The 25537-nt window shown below is 34.7% G+C and overlaps 1 pseudogene; it reads right to left on the reverse strand.

Annotated features, from left to right (window-relative positions):
- Positions 1-428: 428 nt before the first annotated feature.
- On the reverse strand, positions 429-23909 carry LOC138879050 (phosphoglycerate kinase, cytosolic-like; annotated as a pseudogene).
- Between the last annotated feature and the right edge of the window lie 1628 nt (positions 23910-25537).

A 25537-nucleotide genomic window follows, 5' to 3' on the forward strand; every position in this document is an offset into this window, starting at 1 on the left:
CGTTTCACGTGGCATGATTAGCAATGTGTGTGTGAAAACAGACAAGTGCGTGATATCGTGACTTGTTTCAATAAATTTCATAATTATTTAAAATAATAAAATAAAGTGCACAATACATTTTAAAAATGTAGTAAATCAGATTTATGCAAAAGTAAATAAAGTAATAGAAGTAAGAGATGGATAAGTGCGTTCATTTGGGTATTTAACCTTGTAACTAGGACGTCGCAATAAAACTTGTGCCCTAAAGTCATATTTTAATAATGAGACTTTTTTTTCTTTCATTTTGTCTATAGACCAATTTACATCTAGAGTTTGTTATGCAAAAGTTTGAGGTTCACTGAAGAATACATTATACACAAAACTTACTTTTGTCAAAATCCAAACACGAGCTAAAAAAGGGAAGACCATGACTCTAGCATAGTTACTGCTCAAGCATCATCATCAAGTGCAAGCACCCTATGAAGCGGTATCCCCTTGTGAAGCTCTTTACTGGCAAACCCTCCCATTGAAATGTGGCTCATCTTGTCCGCAAGCCCCACTTTTTCAACAGCTGTAATAGACTCGACACCTGTTATGATTGTTGTTACTTGTCACGATCCGAATTGCCCACCTTCGGAGCGGTGATGACACCTAACATTGAACTCGCTAGGCAAGTCAACGTCACAGTTTATTACACCTTTTTCCTTTATCTTTCGGATATTTAAGACTTAACGAAATGAACCAACAGAAATAAATACAGAAGAAACAATTTAAAAGCTTAACTTGAACATTAACGAAATCCGTAATAACATCTACCTAGAACTGGAGTCACAACTCATGAACTGTCTATGATTACTGCAAGTAATGGTCTGGAAGAAAATATACATCTGTTTCGGAGGAAAAGTAAAAACATAATACAGTAAAGGTAGAAGGGGATTCCAGGGCCTACGGATGCCTGCAGGACTACCTTGGGTCTCCTGAACTAAAGGCAGCACCCTCAAACTCTGATCAGCCACTAGCTCCGAAATCTACACAGAAAGTGCAGAGTGCAGTATCAGTACAACCGACCCCATGTACTGGTAAGTACCGAGCCTAACCTCGACGAAGTAGTGATGAGGCTACGGCGGGGCATACAACATATACAACCTGCGATAGTTTATACTAAAAGGAAAAGAGATACAGAATGTAAATAAACAATAACTGATATTAAATAAATCCGGAATCCAACTGTTCTACTAGTATTCAGCTATAATGAATCCTTAAGGGTGTTTCAACATCATGATAATGGATCTCAACAAATATGAACACATAACAACAACTGATGCGGCATGCATCCCGATCCCATCATATAAATAGCAACAACAGTATCAATAATTTCATTTATTTCTCCTTGTTGCGGTGTGCAACCCGATCCCACCCGTCCACCCTTATTACTCTTCAACACATATCACCCGTATTTCTCAGGTTTCGGCGTGCAACCCGATTCTACCTATCCACCCTTATTACTCCTTGTTGCGGCGTGCAAACCGATCCCATCATATAATACTGTTGCGGCGTGCACCCCGATCCCAATTTACAGATCAACACAAATCACAAAAATGAAGACAAGTGTTTCACGGACTAAGCCAAATCCTCCAACGTTCTTATACCTCAATCACACAACGAAATATCACTACAACTAAAAAAATTCACCAGTGTAACCTATCCAGCGAGACCAACCAAGGTGTACCACGAGGCACCTGTAAACCAATAAAGTCCAACAGAATAATAAAACGTAACCAGAAAACAATTGAATACTTCAATAAGGAGAGCAACGATCAATATAAAGCAATTAGGTAGGGAAGCATTTATGAACAAGTAGTAGTTAAGGCATGGAAGCAGTTATGGACAAGTAGAAATTAAGGCACGGAAGCATTTATAATGGAGCAGCAATTTAGGCAGGGAAACAACTATAAACAGGTAGCAATTTAAGACGGGGAAACAATATAATAGGAAACGGGGAAGGGAAACAGCTAAACATGGTAATTTTGGTGGAACATAGGTACTCGTCACCACACCTATACGCCACACACATGGAATTTCACGTAGCAAATAAGTCGGGAATTCCTATTCTCTCAAGTCAATGTTAGACCAAACACTTACCTCAAGCCAACGAGTAATTCAATACTCAATCACTGCTTTACCCCTCGATTCCACCACCAATCCGCTTGTATCTAGCCGCAATTTACTTAATAACATCAATACGTGCTAAATAAACCAATTCTAATGCATGAGAATAGATTTCCCATTATTTTTCCCAAGTCAAAAATCGACCCCAGGCCCACTTGGGCAAAACTCAAAGTTCGAACCAAAACCCGACTACCCATTCACCCACGAACCTAAATATGCAATTAGTTTTGAAATCCGACCTCAAATTGAGGTCCAAATCCCCAAAATTTGAAAATACTAATTTCTACCCAATAGCACCCAATTTCCCATGAAAACCCTAGATTTTAAGATGAATCGTGTGAAAAGATGAAGTAGATTGAAAGAAATGAGTTAGAAGTTGTTTACCTACAATTTGGGGAAGAATTTTTTACTGAAAAATCGCCTAAGGGAGCTTAGGGTTTGAAAAATTGGAAGAATGAGTTGAAATCCCGTTAAAATCCTACTTAACAGGTCGCAGATATCGCATTGTGACAGGAGCTTCGCAAATGCGAAGGAACATCATAAATGCGAGAACCATCGCACCACTGTTGCCTTCGCAATTGTGAAGGGATGTTCGCAATTGCAAACACCAACCTGCGAAATTGCGGCAAAAAGATCGCAAATGCGATCAGTCCCTTCCCCAGCTTGTACTTCGCAATTGCGAAGAAGAGTTCGCAAATGCGAACGAGGCAGGCCTAGGCTTTCTTCGCAAATGCGATCAAGCCCTCGCAATTGCCAAGCCTATTGGGCTCGCAATTGCGAAGCCTGACCTTGAAATTGCGAGATCAGAGCCTACAATACATACCAGCTGCAACAGAAACTTTATCTAAGTCCAAACTCACCCCGTGGCCTATCCAAAACTCACTAGAGCCCTCGGGGCTCCAAACCAAATATGCACGCAGGTCTAAAAATATCATACGGACTTGCTTGTGCGATTAAATCATCAAAATAACATCAACAACTACGAATTAACCTCAAATTCATGAAATCCTTTAAGAACATTAAAATTTCCATTTTCTCGACTAAGGATCCAATTTATATCAAATCAACTCTGATTCTTACCAAATTTCATGGGTTCGACTTAATTATTATTTTAAGCCTGTACCGGGCTCCGGAACTAAGATACAGGCCCGATACCATCAAACATATACACCATTTCATTTCCAAAAGTCTTTATATTTTTCAGCAAATAATTTTCTTTAAAAGTTTCTTTTCTCGGACTAGGGACCTCGGAATTCGATTCCGGGCATACGCCCAAGTCCCATATTTTACTACGGACCCTATGGGACCGTCAAATCACGGGTCCGGGTCCGTTTACCAAAAATATTGACCGAAGTCAACTTTAACCAATTTTAAAGGCCAAATTCATTATTTTTCTTAAATTTCACATAAAATCTTTCCGGAACGCACTTGGACTGCACATGCAAATTGAGATAAAATAAAAGGAGGTTTTTAAGGCCTCGGAACACAAATTTGACTTCTAAAATAAGAGATGACCTTTTGGGTCATCACATTACTCCATTTCTACCAAGTTGTGCCCATTTTTTTGCAGTAGCCTCCATTCTAGTAGCAAATTTGTCATACTCAAACACTCTCATAGGTCCATACTAAATGATAGTTTTGGTGGTATCTGGAGTTGTTGCTGAAAGACGCGATATTAACTGGTCCAATTATCTAAAGCCATCCAATTATGTTGAATTTTAGATACTGGAACAACCTTGCGATTAGCACCAGCTGAATACTTATTTGCTATCACAACATCAACAGCAAGAAATAGAGATACACCATTTTCCTTTGCTTTTTCAATAAGTGATTTTGCTGGATCAAGCATTACATCCTCCACAAGTGACGATATAACATAGTAGCCTTGGGCTTTATGGAAAGTAAATATCAGACCTCCACCGAGGAGTAACAAGTTAACCTTAGTTATCTAGCAAAACATAATATTAATATTTACATTGATTTCTTTTTTTCTTTCTTTATGACTGTATTATAGCTATCTTACAAAAGATAATGCAGAGTACTAATATTTATATTGGTAAGAAATTCAAGTTAATTAGATGTCAGTCGCGCATTTACAATGTATTATCTTGGATTTTATTGTAAAAAATATTATTAAGCAAAATGAAGATTTGAGTAGCTTAATTCAAAATTTTAAAAATTTTGTATTGTTAAAAATTAGATAGTCTTTCTTTCTACTTCTATAAGGAGTTTTACTTTTTTCTTTTTTCTATAAATTTCAATATTATCTAAACGAAAATAAGATAGAGAATTCACAATTAAATATTTTTTGGGCCTCAAAATTTAAGAGGCCTAAAGCAATGACTTTATTAGTCTCCCCTTAAGCCACCTGCCCTATAATTGCATTAGTAAATAAAAATTAACTTAATTATTCCTAATCTACTTTGACAGAATAACCCTAGATACAAACTGATATAAACCAACACCTAACATCTAAGCTAGGGGTGTACAAATCAAACCGGAAAATCGTACCAAATCGAAAAGTCAAATCAGACGGATTAAAACCCCTAATGAGGTTTGGTTTGATTTGATTTGGTTTGGTATTGAGTAAAAAAAGCCGAATCAAACTGACATATAAATATATAACTTTTATATATACTTTTAAGACTTTATATAGATTTTTTTTTAAATTGTCTAGAAATATTTTGGATTCTCTTATGTGATTTAATATTTATAGAATATGAAGTGCTCCATTTTTATTAACTTTAAATAATGTGTTGTATGATCACTTTCTTATCAAGTGTTATTCAAATGGATCAACCTCTTTATTCTTCCATATTCATATGTCAAGATCTATTAGATTCTTATATCTTTTTTCGAATTTGAAGTGGTATTTCGATAAATGAAAATTAAATAGAACATATTATTATTTAAGTACCATATTGATTTTTATGTTTAATTATTAAATTCATTTAAACTTGAAAGCATATATCAATAAAAAATTATTGTCGGCAACTAAAAAAATAATTATCATGTATTACTAAGAAAATTATCACATAAAAATATTTTAATAGATAATATGTTTGCCAATTTTTTCAAATTAAACATATATTTACTTATCAAATAACAAAGTAAGATTAATATATTATTCACGTAACAAAAAAAACCCAGAAAGCCCGATAAAACCGAGCCAATCCAAACCGATATAGTTGGTTTTAGGGGTGTTCATAATTCGGTTTGGGTCGGTTTTTTCCTAAAAAGAAACCAAACCAAGTAAGTCGATTTTTCAAATATTGGAACCAAACCAAACCAATTGAGTCGATTTTTTATCAATTCGGTCTATGTCAGTTTTTCGATTTTTTTGGTTATTTATCGATTTTTTCTTAAATATAAGACATACACTACTAAACGCATATTCCGGCGACTATATTTTCAATGTAACACTATCAAATCAATTGCTCTTTGATAAATCTATCATTTTCAAGATATATTGATGATAATTGAATCAAATGGTGATGACGAATTTAAGTACTCTATTAAAAATCGATTATTTTTAACATGAAATAAATTCTTGTACTTAGTAAAAGAAAACTACCAATCAAACTAGGATGTAAAAAGCAAAGAATTAAATTATTATAATAGCAAAGAACTAGACTAAAAATACAAATGACTAATATGCACCATAAAATTTTAGAAACTTTATATATATATATATATATATATATATATATATATATATATATATATATATATATATATATATATATATATAATAGTAAATTTAAATAGCTATTTTTATAATCAGTTTGGTTCAATTTTTTCGGTTATTTTTTTATTAAAACCAAAACCCAACCAAATTTGATCGGCTTTTAAAATTCAAAACCAAAACCAAATCTAACCTAAAAAGTATCGGGTTTTTTGTTCGGCTTGGTTCGGTTTTTCTGGTTCTTTTGAACACCCCTAGTTGGTTTGATTTGGTTTTAATAAAAACCGAACCAACTCGGTCCATATACACCCCTAATCTAACCGATCGATTTGTCATATGAACTGAAAATCTTATATTCAATGGAATTCATTCAAAACCAACCAAAAGAATACCCTATTCACATATTGTATCCAGTTTCTATATATTTAAGGCAGTGAATGCAGCATTACTTGAGAAGAGAACTGTAATTATCATTAATGATTGAATATTTTCTATATATTTAGTTCTGAACAAACAAGAGCTATGGTAGTCGATGAAGTACTGCTCTCTTTTCTTTCTTTTTTAAAGACGGATATAATATTTGAGGAATTTCTTGAAGTTGAAAAGCATGAAACTTGTGTCATTTATCGATCATCAATTATTAGCACAATAATTGGTAACATAAATAGATTGTCGCCCCATATTGGGATTAAGAAACAAATATGATAGGACCTAGACATCAGGATATACAGTGTTTCTGACAACATCTTTTACCAAGCCAATCGTGCATATATATTTGAGAAGCAAAAAATGATAAGTTGTACAATTAAGTGGGTTATTCCGATATCAAATTTGAGATTAAATTTATTTTTATTTGATTAAGAATAGCTAAAATCAAGATAATTTTTACATCATATTGAAGGTTATATATATACAGTGTCGAAGCTAGGAATTTATCTAAGGGTGTTCAAATTTTAAAAAAGTGGAAAAAATTCCGACAAAAGGTATTCAATATGTGTTATATATTTTTAAAATGTAATATTTTAACTATGTAAACAATATAATTTTTTGACGAATGATGGTCAGTTGACCACCCTTATCAATATGTGGTTTCGCCACTATATATATATATATATATATATATATATATATATATATATATATATATATATATATATATATATATATATTCAAGCAACATGTTTGGGGAGTGGGGCTGTTGGGGTCTACTTCTCTCCAAATCTTTTTTCACCTATACCTGTCCTACAGCTATAGTAAATTTACTGACGGTATTTTGGAGCAATTAAAATTAAAGCAAAGACATTTGTCACAGTATAGACACTGTACATTAATATAGTGGTCACAGTAAAAGGACAGTTCGGTACACAAAGTATTTCACGTTTATGCATAGTCTGAGAAAGAGCCGTACCCCAAGGGAGGTGTACTGCGTACCCTCATACAAGCATTCCTGACCGATTCTACAGTTTGAATCTATGACATATAGGTCACAAGAAAACAGTTTTACTGTTGCTCCAAAGCTCCCTCTCATAGTGCTCATAGTAGAGATTTACGATTTAGATATTGCGGGTTCTGAAATATATATCTAACTTTGCGAAAGCTTATTTTTTTGTATATATATATATATATATATATGATTTAACCTGGACGCATTGAATTTTACCGAACTCGTAAACTGTGCATTGAGTCCGCCATTGTTAACATGCACATCATGCTTCTAAGATTCCAGCCAGTCATATTTCGGAAGTATTTTAATGTATTGGTTTTATAAGTAGGGGCCAAGCTAGAAGTCTGGATACGAATTCGACTGAACTCACTAATTTTTACTCAAACAATGTATTTGTGTTAAGAAATTAAACATTCACAAATACTAAATTATGAACCCAATCGTTAGCCATGATGTCCTCATTTTGAATTTCAGAACTCACAAAGTTAAAATCATGGTTTCGTCTCTGCTTTTAAGAAGAGTTGTCGTTTAAATTTTCTTAATTCATCATCTTTTTTGGAAGTTTATGTTGTTTTTCTTATTATAAATATATTCTTAGGCTTTTTACAATATATATATGCCCTGGAAAATCTATGTGATTACAGATGTACATGAATGATGTACAATGATTACATCAATTAGCCAATGATTTTAGGCTTATATTGACTGTTATACAAGTTTGTTGATCTGTACATTCTTTCATTATGTACGCACTTCCTTCTATTTGTTATATATTCATTTTCTTAATTAATTCATAAAAATATTATTGCTTTCTGTTTGGGCGCACTATATACCAAGGGCAAGTACAATAATATGTGAACAAATAGCATTTTATGTTTTGGTTTGAAAATGCTAAAAACTTTGCTTTTTTCTTTTTTAACTTCCTTCTTTAATTTAAATATTTAGTATTCGAAACTTATTGATTCGACTAATATATTAAATAAACTATAACCATCTCTTCGCACCTATCGGTGGTGTCAAATGCAGGGGCATATGTACCTTATACCATGCGGTATCACGGGATATACCGCTTGATCGAAATTTTTCATTAGATATTTATAAGAAAAATATAAATATTGGAGATAGGTATAGAAAATGACACCGCTTATCATTATAATGATTTATTCATTTCTTCAAATTATGACATCGCATATGTAAAATTCTATGTACGTCATTGGTCATAAGCGAGTGTTCAAGCTACTAATGCTATGTTAGGAATTGCATACATTATTTTTACATTGAGAAAGGGGTAGCGTTCAGTGATTATAATAGTGTATAGAGTACTGGCTCCTTATAACAGGAGCTTGCCTCTTCACTTATTGACATTTGAAAGGGAATGAATGTATGAACAATTCAAGAAAGTAGCTTCAATGTCAATCACTAAGAAGGAAGGCAATGAAACACAAATTCTGTGGAGTGTCTTTTCATTATTAGTGCGTATATCCAGTGGTCATTAGTTAGGGGAGTCGATTGATAAAAATTACCTTACGTAAAGAGATTAAATTTTTTATTTTTATTTATATATACTATATATTGACTCCCCTTAATTTCTTTGCATGCATACTTATTTATATTTTGACTCTCTTTAGCGAAAATTCTGGTTTCGCTACTACGCACATCACCGACAAGTTTAAGCATGTCCATTTCCATGGCCTTGTTATTATTTTTTTTTCTTGCTTTTTCCTTATAACAAGTAACTTGCTAGATTTCACTTTTCTTGTTTTGGGGTAAACAGATAAGGTTGGTGAAAGAAGAGAATGAAGAAAAGGTGTGGTTGAGCAATCTTGGGCATGCATTTAAACTAACCTTTTGATAGATATTAGCTCCACTCTAACCCCTTACACCAATTTGGCATCTCTTTATATTGTAGGGGTGGCAAACGGGGAATCGGGTCATGTATGGACGAATCGAAAACGAGTAATGCAAACAAAAAAAAGAATAAATTATTTAACCCGATTCAAATTTAATATAAATAGAAAATGGGTTAATTGGCAGATAATAAAATCACTTATGGGAGAATTCCAAATCTCCCAGACTTGAGGAACCCTCAATTTAAGTCTTTGTTAATGTAAAAGTTAAGCTCACTGGTTAATAATTTTTTCATGGGGTTTTGATACAGTTACTCACAAAAACAAAATTATTTACCATTGTCTACCCATTTGTTTTTCTACCCATAAACTAATTACATTTCCTACCCATAGTAGTTTTTGTGGGGAATTTTTTTTTTATTCTACAATTCTTTTTTATTTCTATGCTTCTTTTCTTTCTTTTTTTTCTTTTCTCCTTTTCTTTTTTCTCGTTTTCTTCTTATTTTTTCCTTTTTTCCTTTTCTAATTTCATTTAACTTCTTTTTTTTATATTCTTTTTCTCTTCATAATCTAATTTCATTTACTGTTTTCACTATTTTTTTATTATTCTTTTTTTTATATTATTACTAAAGAAAAATTAAATTGTGTACCAACTAAATGTAGCTAGTACAACCAAACATTATTAACTAACATATGATACCAGTATAGTATATAGCTATATCAACAGGTATACAATTGTACGCAAAGAGTTAAAAAAAAATTAATTCAATTATTAAACTGAAATAATATCAGTTGTCAATAAAAATTTCAAAAATTCTAAAAGGATCTAATTGAAAGAGTATACCGTTACATTATATAGCATACTATAATATTTTATTTTATTTTGCATTTTCAATTTGCCTCTCACGCTGGGTAAAAGCTTAAAGCAAATTAAAAGGGAAAAGGCAAGTGAATTTACGGGTAATAAGTAAGTATACTATTACAGCATACTGTTACAGTATATTGCATATTATTATAGTATAATATAACAATATATTGTATACTATAATAGTATACTGTTGTAGTATAACTATATATTTTATACTGTAGCGGTATATTGTTAGGTAGTTGTGTTCTTCTTTGATTATTACAATATACTGTTACAGTATATTGTAAACTATAATAGTATACTGTTGCAGTATAGCTATATACTCCTACAACATATTGTATACCATAGCAATATACCATTGAGTAGTTGTGTTCTTTTTCGATTTTCAGCTGAAATTTCCAACTCAATCGCCTCAAATCAGCTCCAAATGCTATCAAATTTCATTATGAACTTCCATAAGGTATTATAAATAATATTTAACAACACCCACTTTGAATCAAACAAGACATCTACAAAATAAAAATTTTAAGCCAAGGCAAGAGCAAGAGCTAGGGAAAGAACAATCAAGAAAAATAGGAACATAATTGAAACTAGCCAGAGCTCAACTTCTTAGATAATCAGATCTAATTTCTTTTTGAAGAAGGATATAAGGAAAATGGAAGAACAATTTTGCAAGAACAAATTACAAGTAAGCCAAGAAATAGCAAACAAGAAAATAATTCAAGGACCTGGAGTTACTAAAATTAAGACCAAGCCTTCTTTAATCTTAGGTCTTTATCCAAATTTCTCTGCTCCTATAAAGTCATCAACTACCTACTAGGGGTAACTTGAAGTTGTGCCCTCGTCCAAATTCTCAGTGTATGAAGGTAATATAGCTTCACATGTGGCCTTGGCTGGTAATACGAATCTCATTTGCATCAATGAGTGTTTCTACTCTTGGTTTTTCCACCTTCTGGTACCGATCCATCTATTATTAATAACAACAAATCAAGTTAAAAATCCAAAGAAGAAATTACTACTAATTTAGATGAAAGAAGACAAATTCGGATTTGTTAGGAGTGTAAAATGGAAGCTAGGGTTTGAGAGATGGGATTTGGAACCTGAAGTTGTGCCCTCGTCCAAATTCTCCGTGTATAAAGAAGAGATATTTTAATAGAATAAAGAATAAGCGGGTAAATAGTTTGGGCCGCATGGGTCGGAGTAGTAAATAGTTTGGGCCTGGGCATTAAAAGGTAAATAGTTGTAGAAATAGCGTGAGGTAGCCAATGTTTAAGCTGGTATTTACTTTTTATCCAACATTTTTAATGCTTAGCAATAGTAGCCACTAGTCTATTAAAAATAATATGAAAAGATTGTGTTATCCTTTCCCCCCCCCCCAAATAGAAATACACTGATGCATTCAAAACATAAAGACTTGGTTTTAATTTGCGCTTGTTCACTACTGTTATGATTGACAACGATGCTTTTGGTTTTGAAAACAGCTGCTAATACAAAGATTGCGGATTCTGAGTTAAATGATGATAGTGACGAAGAAGTTCCTTATGATATTGATCCAGAGATAGAAATAGTCTCGCAAAATGTTGAACAGAAAACTCCTTCAGTCACTTCAGATGAAATACAAGTACTTGGTAATAAGGAAATGTAGTCTTGAAGTCCTAAAGTTAAGTTCAATGGTCAAGGACACAAGTTCAAAAGTTAAGGACAGATAGTTCTTAACTTACAGTTATAAGTTCTAAAGTTAAGGACAGGCAGTCCTTAACTTATAGTTACAAGTTCAAAAGTTAAGGACAAGCAGTCCTTAACTTACAGTTACAAGTTCAAGAGTTAAGGACAATAGATCCTTAACTTTGATTTCCAAGTTCAAAAGTTAAGGGCAGATAGTCCTTAACTTACAGTTACACGTTCAAAAGTTAAGGACAAGCAGTCCTTCCTTAACTTTGACTTACAAGTTCAAAAGTTAAGGACGCTTGGTCTTGAAGTTTGAGTTCCAAGTTCAAAATTTAAGGACATGTAGTCTTGAAGTCCTGAACTTAGAGTTTCAAGTTCAAAAGTTAAGGACATGTAGTCCTGAAGTCCTGAACTTAGAGTTACAAGTTCAAAAGTTAAGGACATGTAGTCCTGAAGTCCTGAACTTAGAGTTCCAAGTTCAAAAGTTAAGGACATGTAGTCCTGAAGTTAAGGACATGAGCAGAAGGGTATTTTCGTCCGGGCAGTTAAAATTTATTAAAGCAGTGGCTAAAAACTAAAGACATTTTAAACGGTGACTTAAAAATAAATACATGTGTTATTAGTGGCCAACCGTGCACTTCCCCCTAAATAGTTTGTAATTAATGGGTATAAAACGAGATTTGATAATATGGATCTTATCCATATTTTACTCATTTTTTAAAAAAAAATATTATCCAACCCATTTTTTAATGAAATGGATAATTTGGGAATAACTATTTTTTTGAATCCATTTTGCCACCACTATATTTTTGAATCCATTTTAAATATATACTGGATTCAAGATTTTAAGTTAGTAGGTGCAAAATATTACTACTGTACTCTATTTCTTTGTGACGACGAGTACAAATTTAGTACAAATATATATTTAAAAAAATTAGTTATAGTATGTAATTCGAGTTGAAAGTAATAATTATTGTGTTGTTTCTTCTGTCAATAATATACATCCTCTACTTGTTATAAGGTTATGATATGTTTCGAATAAACGAATAAATAAATATGAAATTTAGTCGAAAATCCTCCGACTATAAGGCATGAGCAATTGTCTAATTAATTATCATCTCATGACTAATAATGCTTCAATGTCGGTGGGATTGGAAGGTATCAGTTCTATTTTCGCTTTTTCTAAACATCGCATGTCAGCATCGTCTTCTTTTACTCCGTTAATACAGGCAGAAGATCTAATTAGACAAAAAATTACCTTGATAAAATTCAACTAATTTTATATTGTTGGCATTCTAATTATGACATCTTAAATAGCATACTATCTCAACAAGGTCGTCTAGGTGTGTGAATAGTTTTGGCAATGAAACTCTTTTGAGGTGTGTTGAGATGGTTGAAATTACTATATGTTAATTCTAGGTTTAAACCCTAATGATTTTATTTGATGTAAATCTAAATTTATTGTGTTAATGGATTTCGAATAGCGAAAGGTAATAACTTATTTGTACCGGCTGTTTACACCAAGCAATTATAGCATGTGATGTATTTGCACATAAAATTGTATCACTTAATCATAATTACTTAATGCATATATTTACTTCACTAGGTTACTTAACTATGATAAATTTAATTGATTTGGTATAAACACCGGCCGTAGGTAAGTATCTACCAAAAAATTTGAACAACGTCTAGTTCATCTATGCGGATGAGACTCCTCTTCTATTTCTCATTGTCTCCAGTTTCCCAAGTTTTTACTTGGATCGAAAATCCATGTGTATACGGTCAAAATCGAGGAGCACAATTTGAAGGTCTTAAATCGGGCTATGGGCTCGAGTCCGGGAGATTCGAAGTGGGTTTCGTATCTGGCTGAGTGATACCTACCTCGAGGAAGCTGATCGAATGCCTGGCGCGGACTGTACCAATGTGTCACAACCCGGATTTCCCACCCTCGAGAGTCGTGATAGCGCCTACTAATGGGGCTAGGCAAGCCAAACCTTAACTAATTGCTACACTTTCTTTTTTGCTTCCTTTTAACAAACACAAGTTGATAATATGATAAAAACGAAATTTTAATTAAATAAGCGGAAGTCAATAATTATATATCTTAAGGCTACGTCTATTACAACTTTTAGAACCTCAAATACCCCAAAATCTAGTGTCACAGTGTCACAGACTGTGTAAGAGTTACTACATACAAGGTCTGAAGAAATACAATATACTGTTTCTTAACAAAAGGAAATGAAACAAGAAATAGAGATAGAGGGAGATGCCAGGGCCTACGGACGCATGCAGGTCTACCTTGGGTCTCTGAGTGGACTGAAGGAATCCCTCCAACTACTGTCCAAAAACTGCTCCTGGATCTGCACACAGTGCAGAGTGTAGTATCAGCACAACCGACCCCATGTGCTGGTAAGTGTCTAGCCTAACCTCGGCGAAGTAGTGACGAGGCTAGGACCAGACTACCAAATAAACCTGTACAGTTCATATATATATATACAACGGAAAAGAAATACAGAAATAACCAATCAATGTGGGAGAGGTAAACATGATGTAGGGGAGATAATAGTTCCGAATAGAAAGACATCAAGTAAGGAAAGGAACAACATAACTAGAATATCAACAGGGAGGCAGAAATCAAAAATTTGCACGGCATCACCCTTCGTGCTTTTACTCTCAGCCTCACCAAAGCAATTATATAATGAAAATGTGCACGACATCACCCTTCGTGCTTTTACTCTCGTCCTCACCAAAACAATCATATATTTAAAATGTTCACGGCATCACCCTTCATGCTTTTACTCTCTTTCCTCACCATATAATCAATAGAATCGGCACGGAATGGTATGTCGTGCGGCACAGCATCACCCTTCGTACTTTAACACTCTTCCTCACCCAAACAAACAATCACAAGCAAGGGGCAAGGGAATGAACAAAATAGTAATAGAGATCCCGGCAAGGGAACAACAATTAAACAATTAAATCCCAGCAAAGGAACAACAAATAAAACAACAATATCCCGGCAAGAGTGACAACATAATGATCTCTCCTCTTTCTCAATTTCACTTCACAATTCACTTCACAATTCACTTCACAACTCGAGCCAATGCTCTAGAGGTTCGATTGTCACTTATACTTTCACAACTCATATCACAACTCGAGTCAATGCTCTAAAAGTTCAATTGTCACTTATACTTTCATAATTTCGCTATACAGCATGAGCCAACGCTCCTCAATATTCATAGGTCACAATTTTTCCCACAAACTTTATACAACAATTAGCAATCTTCACCAAAGCATGAATAATACAACGAAATCATGAAAATCATAATATAAGACTCACGGTCATGCTTGACACTAACGTATAGATACTCGTCACCATACCTATACGTCGTACTCGACAAGAAGCAAATAACTAATAGGACACAATCCTAATCCCTCAAGCTAAGGTTAGACCAAACACTTACCTCGATGCCACGAACACAACTCAAGCCTCAACTACCGCTTTACCTTTTGTTTCCCCCACCAACTTACTTGTATCTAGCCACAATTTACTTAATGATATCAATAAATGCTAAACGAATCAATTCTAATGCATGAAAATGAGTTTTCTAAAGTTTTACCCAAAAAGTCAAAATTGTCCCCGGGCCCACATGGTCAAAACCCGAGGTTCGAACCAAAACCCGATTGCCCATTCCCCCACGAACCCAAATATATGATTTGTTTTGAAATCGTACCTCAAATCGAGGTCCAAATCTCCAATTTTTGAAAAACCTAGGTTATACCCAAAACACCCAATTTCCCCATGAAAATCATTGATTTGAAGTTGAAATCATGTTAAAAGATGTTAATGATTGAAGAAAACTAGTTAAAAACGACTTACAATTAATTTGGAGAAGAAAGGTTGTTTGAAAAATCGCCTCTTATGTTTTAGGGTTTTGAAAAGTGAAAAATAACTGAAAGGTCCGTTTAAATATACTCCTCTCAGACCCTCACCGCGGACCGCACAAAAAAAGGCTGTGACCGCGGAGCTCCACCGCGGACCGCAAGAAATTGAGAGCGGCCGCGAAGGTTGGCCTTGCTCACTGCGGACCGTACGAATCCCACCGCGGACCGCGAAGTCCCCACCGTGGCCGCGAAGCTTCCACCGCGGACCACGTGACTTGACTTTAGAGACCTACAACTTTTTCCTAAGTTCAAAACTTCTTGAAACACATCTGAAACACACTCGAGCCCTCGGGGCTCCTAACCAAACACACGCACTAACTCAACATCATCATACCAACTCATCCGTGCGATCAAATCGCCAAAATAACCTCAATAACAATGAATCAAACATCAAAATCAAGAACTTTTTCTCAAACTTCATCAAGTATCAAATTTAGCAATTTAGGTTCGAATCACGTCAAACAACGTCCGTTTTCAACCAAACTTTACCGAAGTGACTTAAACCATATATAAGACATGTACCGGGCGCCGGAACCAAAATACGGGCCTGATACTATCGCTTTCTGATCAGATTTCATTTCAAATTTCCTTAAAAATTTTCAGAAAATAATTTCCTTTAAAAATTCATTTCTCGGGCTCGGGACCTCAAAATTCGATTCCGGGCATACGCCCAAGTCCCATATTTTTCTACGGACCCTTCGAGATCGTCAAATCGCGGATCCGGGTCCGTTTACCCAAAATATTGACCGAAGTCAAATTTATTCACTTTACAGTTAAAACTTATCATTTTTCACAAAATTTCATACCTAAGCTTTCCGGCTATGCGTCCGGACTGCGCACGCAAGTCAAGGTGACTCTAAATGAGGTTTTCAAGGCCTCGGAGACACCGAATTCAATTAAAATCATGTGATGACCTTTTGGGTCATCACACGATGACAGCATTATCTTGAAGTCAATCAAGAAAGAGCGGGAATTTCTCAAGGACACGTGGACCTGGGCATTAATTATAGGATAAGGGTTGTACGAAATGGTACAGGTCCGTACTAGGCCGTTATACACTTCTACCAATAGAATTCTTTACCTTTATGAGCAATATACTATATTGGGGTTTTCTCCTCCTAGATAAAGGGGACCCCAATCATTTTTGTAAGGCATGAGATCATTCACAACAATAGAACATTCTTATTCTTTTCTTGTTTAACGTGCTGAGGAATTACTCTTTAGCTTTATTGTTCATACTTTTTTGGTCTTAGCTGACCTCGAGGTCCCTGGATAGACGAGCTCGAAGCCCATACTGTATCGACAACATTGATTTGGTTCATTATTTCTTCTTACTTAAGCTCAATATTACTTGTTTAATCACTAGTATTAAAATATATCACATATCTTTAAAACCACAAATTATCTTTAATTGTTACTCACGTTTTTCGAGGTAAACACCATATCATAGTTTGAAATCGGAGCTTGAACATATTATGTAGAAAAATAACTTTAATAACATCGCATTGAATTAGTCACACCTACATTTTGTACTTCCAATTGGGCCACTCATTGATGACCTGTGTTTGGTCCTTTTATATTCACTGTTTGAGGTCCCTGCAATTTATGTACTCCTATATTACTCTTTTATATTTTCCTTGTTTCCTTTCTAGGAATTAAGAGATTTAATTTCTTATATCTATATTAATTATGGGGTAAAAGATACTATTTAGCATGATTATATAGATTGCTAATAGTACCAGCTATTGATTTCATGGTGAGTGTTTATAGGTTAGACATCTGTCACGGCTTGGATTCCCAACTTCGGGGTCGTGATGACGCCTAACGTATACTTGCTAGGAAAGCCAATATTAGATAATTAATTTAATATTTTAACAGTTTAAAATAGAGAAATAACCATCATTAACGATAAATAAAGTTGTAATACATGAAATAAACCGATAACATTATACGGTCTATTCTAATCTCAGAAATCTGAAGTCATCGAATGATGATCAACCAGAATATTACAAGTATGATCTGAGTGAAATACAACTGTTTGAAACGAAATAAACAGTAAAGATAGAAACAGATGGGGACTTCAGGGATTGCGAACACCAGCAACTCTTCCTCAAGTCTCCAATGTAGATATGAGCATAAGTATAACCGACCTTATGTACTCTATAAGTGTCAAGCCTAACCCCAACGAGGTAATGACGAGGCTATGACAAGACACCTACGTAATACATGTACATGTATATACATAAAGCAATAAAATAACAAGTAAGACAATTAACATATTAATTGGGAGGGAACATATAAAAAGGGGAGTACGATAAGAACGGCAAGTACAAGTCACCAAATAGCTTTTTTTCGAAAAACAACAACAATGCAATCAATTAAATCATCAATCCAAAAATCAAGTAAAACAATGAAATCAACAATGGCACAACATCATTCTTCGTGCTTTAACTCTCGCCCTCATCATGTAATATCATAAATAAAATGGCACGGCATTACTCTTCGTGCTTTAATCCTCACAATCTCCCAAAAGAAATGATATTGTATGCAAATAAGGTACGACAACATCCTTAGTGCTTTTCATTCTTTCTCACCAAGCAACAACACTAATCTAAAATAGCAAAACAAGATGGGAAGACATTTCACTTCAATCATAGTATAATGATAACTTAACTCAACTTTCGAAATCGCAACAACTTCAAAATAAACAATAGATATGAATGTGAATAATTAAAGAAGTAATAATCTAACTACGACATGGAAAGCATATTCATTGAACTAACATAATAAAATAAAATAATTTTCATCCCTATGTTTTAACCCAATGACAACGCATATATACTCGTCACCTTACATATACGTCATTCTCACACATTATTCACGTAGCAAATTAACCAACTAGTCCTAGTTCCTTCAAGTCAAGGTTAACCACGATACTTACCTCACTCTGCAACCAAGTCAATCAACCAACCATGGCCTTGCCTTTTGAATAAGCCTCTAAACCAACTAAATCTAACAAGTTATCGATCAAAACAATTCAAAATAAGCTTTAGAAACTACTTACGAAGGAAAAAGTTCAATCTTTAATGAATTTGAAAAAAAGTCAACAAAAGTCAACCCGGGATTGCTTGGTCAAAACCCGATTGGGACCAAATCCTGATTACTCATTCACTCTCGAGCTCGATTATGTGATTTTTCTTAAAATCGGACCTCAATTTGACGTCAAAATCTCAATTTTACTAAATTCCTAATTTCTACCAAAATCCCTAATTTCTACCATGAAAATCTTAGATTTGATGTTGAAAACATATGAAAAGTATTGAGCTATTGAAAGGAAATCAATTAAAGTTGCTTACCAATGATTTTGGGAAGAAAAATCTCTCGAAAAATTGCCTCTAGAGTATTTAGGGTTGATAAATTGTGTAAAATAAGCTAAGTTCCGATTTTTTCCACCTTTTACCCAGTTGAGGATGTCGCAATTGCAAACTCTTGTTCGCAATTGCAAATACCGCAAATGCAAAACAAAGGTCGAAATGCGAACTTTGCATCAGAAGCCCAAAAGTGGAAATTGCGACAAAATGTTCGCAAATGCGAAATGTTCCCCCTTTGCAAATGCGGATAATTACTTCGTAAATGCAAAGCTCACCCCTCAAAACTCAACGTCGCAAATGTGAATATGAGATTGCAAATGCGGTCTCAGCTAGTTCACAAATGTGAACTCTTTCTTCGTAATTGTGAAATTACCCAGCCCAAGCCTGTGCTAACAAATGCGATGACTTGATCGCAAAAGCGAGTCTTGCATTTGCTAGCCAGACCTTGCAAATGCGAGATCTGTAGACCAGTACTAGAAAGGCAGAAAGAACAGTGCACCAGCTAGTTCAAGTCATCCAAAACTCTTTCGATACACATCTGAAACTCATCCGAGCCCCTTGAGCTCCAAACCAAATATGCACACAAGTCTAAAAACATCATACGAATTTGCTAGCATGATCAACACCAAAATAACATCTAAAACTTCGAATCGACCATCAAAATGAATGAAATTCAAAAGAAAACTCAAGAACCTCTAATATTGCAATCAAGCGTCCGAATCCTATCAAACTAACTCCGAATTGCACCAAATTTTATAGACAAGTTTCAAATAATAAAATGACCTATTCCAATTCCCAAAACCAAAACCCGGACCCAATGTCCATAAAGTCAACCTATGGTCAAACCTAGGAAATTCTCAAATTTTCAAGTTGCTAACCTTGGGCAAAAGAAGTCAAACAATCTAGGGACTTCCGACTTTAATTCTGGGCGTATGCCCAAGTTCAATATCACAATATGAACCTACCAGAATCGTCAAAATACCGATCCAGGATCGTTTACCCAAAATATTAACCGTGGTCAACTCTAGCCTCTTTTTTAGTTAAAATTTTTATTCTAACCAAAATTTCATATAAAGGCTTTTCGAAAAGCGACACGGACCATACACGCAAACCCAAAAAATCAAATGAAGTTACGAGAGGTCTCAGAATATGAAAATAAGGACTAGTACTCAAAACAACCTATCGAGTGGTACAACGTCTAAGTCGTAATTCTATCAAATCAAGCAATTTATGAAACTACTTCAAAAGACTACATTATTAGAGGCAAGGAAACTTACGTAGGATTGTTGCCTTGGATTTCTTACCATATTTGGGTTATACTTTTTTCTTTAAGGAAAGTCAAAATATTTATCATAATTGATTGTACTTTTCCTAAAATGAAAATATAGATCTCTTCCTTGTTTGATAGATCCTTTTTTAGGAGAAAAAGGTTGTGAAACTCTATAAATTGAGGATCCCTCCTTCATAGAAAAATACAACAACAATAGCATCTATAATGTAGTCCGTAAGAGATTCTTGTTTGGAGGAAGATTTTTCTCTTAATAGTTTTATTTTATATTAGTAAAGCATATGTAGGTCATTTGACCAAACCATATTATAATATTATGCCTCTTTAGAATATTTTATTTGTCATCTCATTTATCGTCACCAAGATTTATTTTATTAGCTTCCGCATGACACCTTATTATTTTCGATCCCAATAAATGGTATCAGAGTCAGGCTCATCCCAATTATTGTTACCGATATTGGGCCCCTATTTATGTTGTCCACGCTCCACTTTGCAGGTCTAGGCGTAGGGAGGGGGTGTTGAATTGTTCCATACCGATGAGATTTGAGGTCTTTGGTCTCTTTATATGGTCTTAGGCAATCCGCTCCTCATAAAATAATTTTTAGGGTTGAATTTGGCCTAAGTCAATTTACCAACTTAGCGATATGTATCAAAGTGTGTGAAAGAAAGTAATAAAGATTCAATTTAGTGTTTAGAATTTCATTACACATCATTTAGGCGTAAGATCTTTAGGGCAACTCGATGTACAAGGTGTTCTGCGTTCACATAGGGTTCAAGGAAGAGTAACATTCCGAGGGGTGTGTCATGAACCGTCTACCATAATGCAAATATTAATAGCTGCTTCGACGACTCGAACTTGTAACCTATAGGTGACACGAAGACATCTTTAGCCCTATCGAAAATTCTCATTGCGTTGTTCATTTGCATTCAGAGGCGTATAGCTAACTCGATTTGGACAATAATTAAGAGATTCACCTAAGAAAAAAAAATAAACATATAAATCTAATAATTGTGTTTAAAGATGTGATGAAATTTAACAGATTTTGTCTGTTTTTTTTATTTTCTCAGCAGTTTAAAGGTAACACTAAACTTTCTTTTTATTGCTTAAGAAGTTAACAACTTGAAAAAGAATTTCCAAGAAAATATTTGCTCCCAATAGGTCTTTCTCATAACTTGCAAATTTATCTTGATGGTGTTTCAATATATTTTTTGAAGTTTTTGAAGGAACTTGTTTATTGAGGGGTTTTTCAAATAATATTTTATATCATACAGTATTGAATTTTAATACTTAAATGTATTTTTATTCTCTCACTTTCTGAATGTAGGAAGTATCATTCACTCGTAAGAAATAATAATAAGAAATAAAGAGAAAGTATACTAAAAAAGAAAAAGAAAAAGAAAAAGTGAAGCGTGGTGTGAATGATTATGAATTTATAATGTATGATATACCAAAAACAAAAGGAAAACATTATAACGGATGGAATATGACGTAGAGAAAAAGTGTCCCAAAAGGATGTAACACTTGACCCCACCACCAACCTTCACAACACAACTATACTCCACAGCTCGAACCTATTGAGGTTAGCTATCCTTAGGTTTGAATTTGATTGATTTAATTCTGGACTCTTCCCCCATTTTTTGTGGTAAATTTGCATAAGTAGTGTCGCACCTCCTTTTTACTATCCCCGAAAGGAGCATATAAGGGAGTTTTTTTTAACTTAAAGTGACAATCGAAACGGGATTATTTTTATTAAAAATTAAGAGTCGCCACTTGGGATAATTTTATGGTGTCCCAAGTCACCGGGTCAAATCCCGAATCGAGGAAAAGATTGACTCTGTTTTACAGTCCGCGAACACAGAAATTCGGGTAAGGAATTCTGTTAACCCGGGAGAAGGTGTTAGGCATTCCCGAGTTCCGTGGTTTTAGCACGGTCGCTCAACTATTACAATTGGCCTATTATCTGATTTTAGTACATGCTTTTGCCTATGGTTCGATTTTAACTTTATAGCCGCTTTTATTCATTTTAGGAAGATTGCAACGTTATTTAATATATGTCTTGAACCACGTCACATAAATGCACCCGTAGTCCGCAACACATTTTATATAACGTTGTTGAGATTTAGATTTGGGTCACATAAATGCGCACCCGATTTTAGGAAGGTAAATTATCAAAATAACGCGCCTAAAGCAACTACGCACCTTCAAGTTTGCGAGGGCCATTGAAGTTCGTTAAGTGGCACGCCTCGGTTTCTAAGGATCAAAACAAGATTAATTAAACGAGGGTCATGCAATTGTCATTTGTTTGGCACGACGCACCTCAGTTCCAATTCTAACAGGGAATTCAAACAAAGTTTTGGAGGGCTATAAACTATTTTTATTGTCTAATATGGCACACCTCCAATCTACTTTTAAAAGAGTCAAAGTTAATTAAGAAAAAGCCTCTAAGGACTTCAAAGGGCCTTTTATACCAAAGTTTAAACTTACATTGCAGCCTAAGTGATTAAATGTCCGCTTCCTTTTCAGATCTGGGCCCAAGGGAGCCCAATAACTCATTGTAAGTGTTATGAAACTACTGGTTTTAAATGACTTGAACTAGGCCCCAAAAGAGGGCCCAATTCGGAAACATGGCGCAATGGCAAAGCAGGGACTCAAGATCGAGTTCCTGTAGCAACACAGCCATCACACATGCAAGGAATTAAATGATCCCAAATCGATGCTTTCAACATTAAAAGTTGCAGGAGACACATTGTCATGCTGATTCAAATTCGGGCAGTAGACTATTATCACATTGCACAGACTATTTCATTATTTAGTCCATACATTCGAATTTTCAACAAAGAGAGCAATTCTTAAAAGGACTTTATACATATTGTGAGCACGTGATTTTTTCCCTATATATGAATTACTCCCATCAATTCAAAACAAAATAACTTCTTTTCATTATTTGGAATTTTGAGGATCTTGTGGCATTTTCTGATAATTGTTTGCATTTGTCTGTGCATTTTTTTTAATTAATGGAAAATACAAAAATTTGTTGTGTTTGCATTTAGGAGTTAATTTTGCATTTTTAAATTAATTAGTAATTTAATTGCCCTACAAAAATGGAAAATCACAAAATTGGTTTATTTTGCATTATTCAATTTTTAGATTTGAATCTCGCTGGTTTTCCTTTAATTTGATATTTAATTAGTTGTAATAATTATTAGGGTTAATTAATTTAATTTTCTAGGATAATTTGATTAGGAGTTAATTTAGGATTTATTTTTAATTTTTAATTTGATTTTAAAAGAAATTAAAAAAAAAGAAATCGAAGGAAAAAGGAAAATGAAAAGAAAATGGGTGTATTAAGAGAAGACCTGGGTTTTGGGCCAATTGCAATTCCCCAGCCCAGGCCCAAACCTGGTTTCCACCCAATCCGTCTCCTCACCCCATTAAACGACGTCGTTTCGCCCTTTTGATCTGGACCGTTGATCTCAGTTGATCAAACGGTCTAGAACTGATTTCATCTTGATATATAACTGTCCAAACAGCCCCCTACCCCCTATCATCTCCTTCACCAGACCCTCATCGCCTCCGCCGGAACCGCCTGCCAGAAATCGTCTCCGCCGGCGGCGGTACTCCAATCGACCCCAAATTAACGCCATAGAATCCCCTCCTTCTTCTCTTCCCAAATCTCCAAAACCCCTCCCTCGAATCCTACTAGAACTCTTAGAATCTTGAATCGAAGAGGACGACCAAAACCCTAACTCGTCTAATCGGCCCCAAAATCACACCACAGAACCACCCTGATCCCTCTTCCCAAATCCTGGGTCGATTCCCCTCGAATGTTGCTCGAGCTTCTCGAATCTGGAATCAGAGCTTGACCCTAAAATTCCAAATTTTCCAATTCGGGGTTTCCTCAAAGTTTTAGGTTCATTTTGATGGTATCCGTGTGTTTTGGATAAAAAACACACGGTTAGTCTCAGATTGAGCCAAGAATCTGAAGGCTCAAAGATCCATCAACCCCTTTTACGGTCCGAGGCACGTTTAGGTATTTCTATTTTTCTTTTGTTATTTGTTCTCCAGTTTTACTCCGTTTGTTTTTCTTCTTCTACTTCAGTCTCTTCTTCTGAACTCCTGCCCATTCTGTTTAATTCCTGAAGGGTAGTTTTGTGATGCATGTTAGTTTTAAGAAAACCTTTTTCTTTAATCAGTACAATTAATCTGTTAATTAGGTTAGTTCCGATTTGTTAATTTTAGTTCATCATTTGGGTTTGGAAATTGTTTGAATTGCTTCTGTTCTTTTCGCCTCAGATAATTTGATTTTGATTTGGGCCTGGGGTTTGTACCTTTAAGTTTCAGGCTCATTGGGTTGGATTGGGTTTTGAATTAACTCAACCAAGGGTCAACTTGACCCGTATTTGGTCGGAGGGGTAATTTTCAGGATCATGCGGGGTAGTCAAGGAAATTAGCCTAGGGAATCTCATGGTAACTTAATAGGGAAGCTTTTAAGAAGCTGGGGTGGAGCTATCTTGAATTCTGAAAAGTAAAATAGGGATACCTAAGCTAAAATAAAAATTAGAAAAGGTGCAAAGTGCAAAAGTTGATCCCTTAAGACTGCCCTACTTGCCTTGCCTATAAAGGCAGCTTTTCTTGCCTTTCAAGGCAGGGTCTGAGAGCTGGAAATCCAAAAAAAAAAAAAAACTGCATAAATTTTACTATTTCATAGACCCAAGAGAGCTAAGATATTGAAGAGAGAAAAATTCAGAAAATATACACGGCTGGACTTTTATTGTTTTATTGGTATTTCCTCAGTGATTTTTGATTTCTTTTGAACTTCTGAAACCATTGTTACTCATCTGAATGGGAAATGGATTGAGCTTGGTCGTCAAAAGTTTGGTTTAAAGTTTACTGGGCTGTTGGTTGGTCGAAATTAGTTATTTGGAGCTGCTATACATCATTTCTGGGTTTGGAGTTGTTTTTGTTGGCTGTTTTGCTGCTAATTCCTGCTGTTTATTTGCTGATTGTTCACCTCTATTTTCTTTCCAATCTCCAGGTACCTTTTTTAGCTTGTGATTGAGGAATGACTGTTGGACATGTAATATGAGTGAAGTTCTGTTAAATGAAGACTGCATTCGAAGCTGATTTCCCCTGTTTCTTTTACTGTTTCCACATTCTGTAATTAGACTTTGAACTATAGATGTTAATTAGGTTCTCTTTTTCTGGAATTGTGTGTGTGAGAGTGGCCTGCAGTATGATTTTGCATTTGTATTGATAAATGGACTGTGGACTC

Source organism: Nicotiana sylvestris, chromosome 10 (assembly GCF_000393655.2).
Source record: "Nicotiana sylvestris chromosome 10, ASM39365v2, whole genome shotgun sequence".
NCBI lineage: Eukaryota > Viridiplantae > Streptophyta > Magnoliopsida > Solanales > Solanaceae > Nicotiana > Nicotiana sylvestris.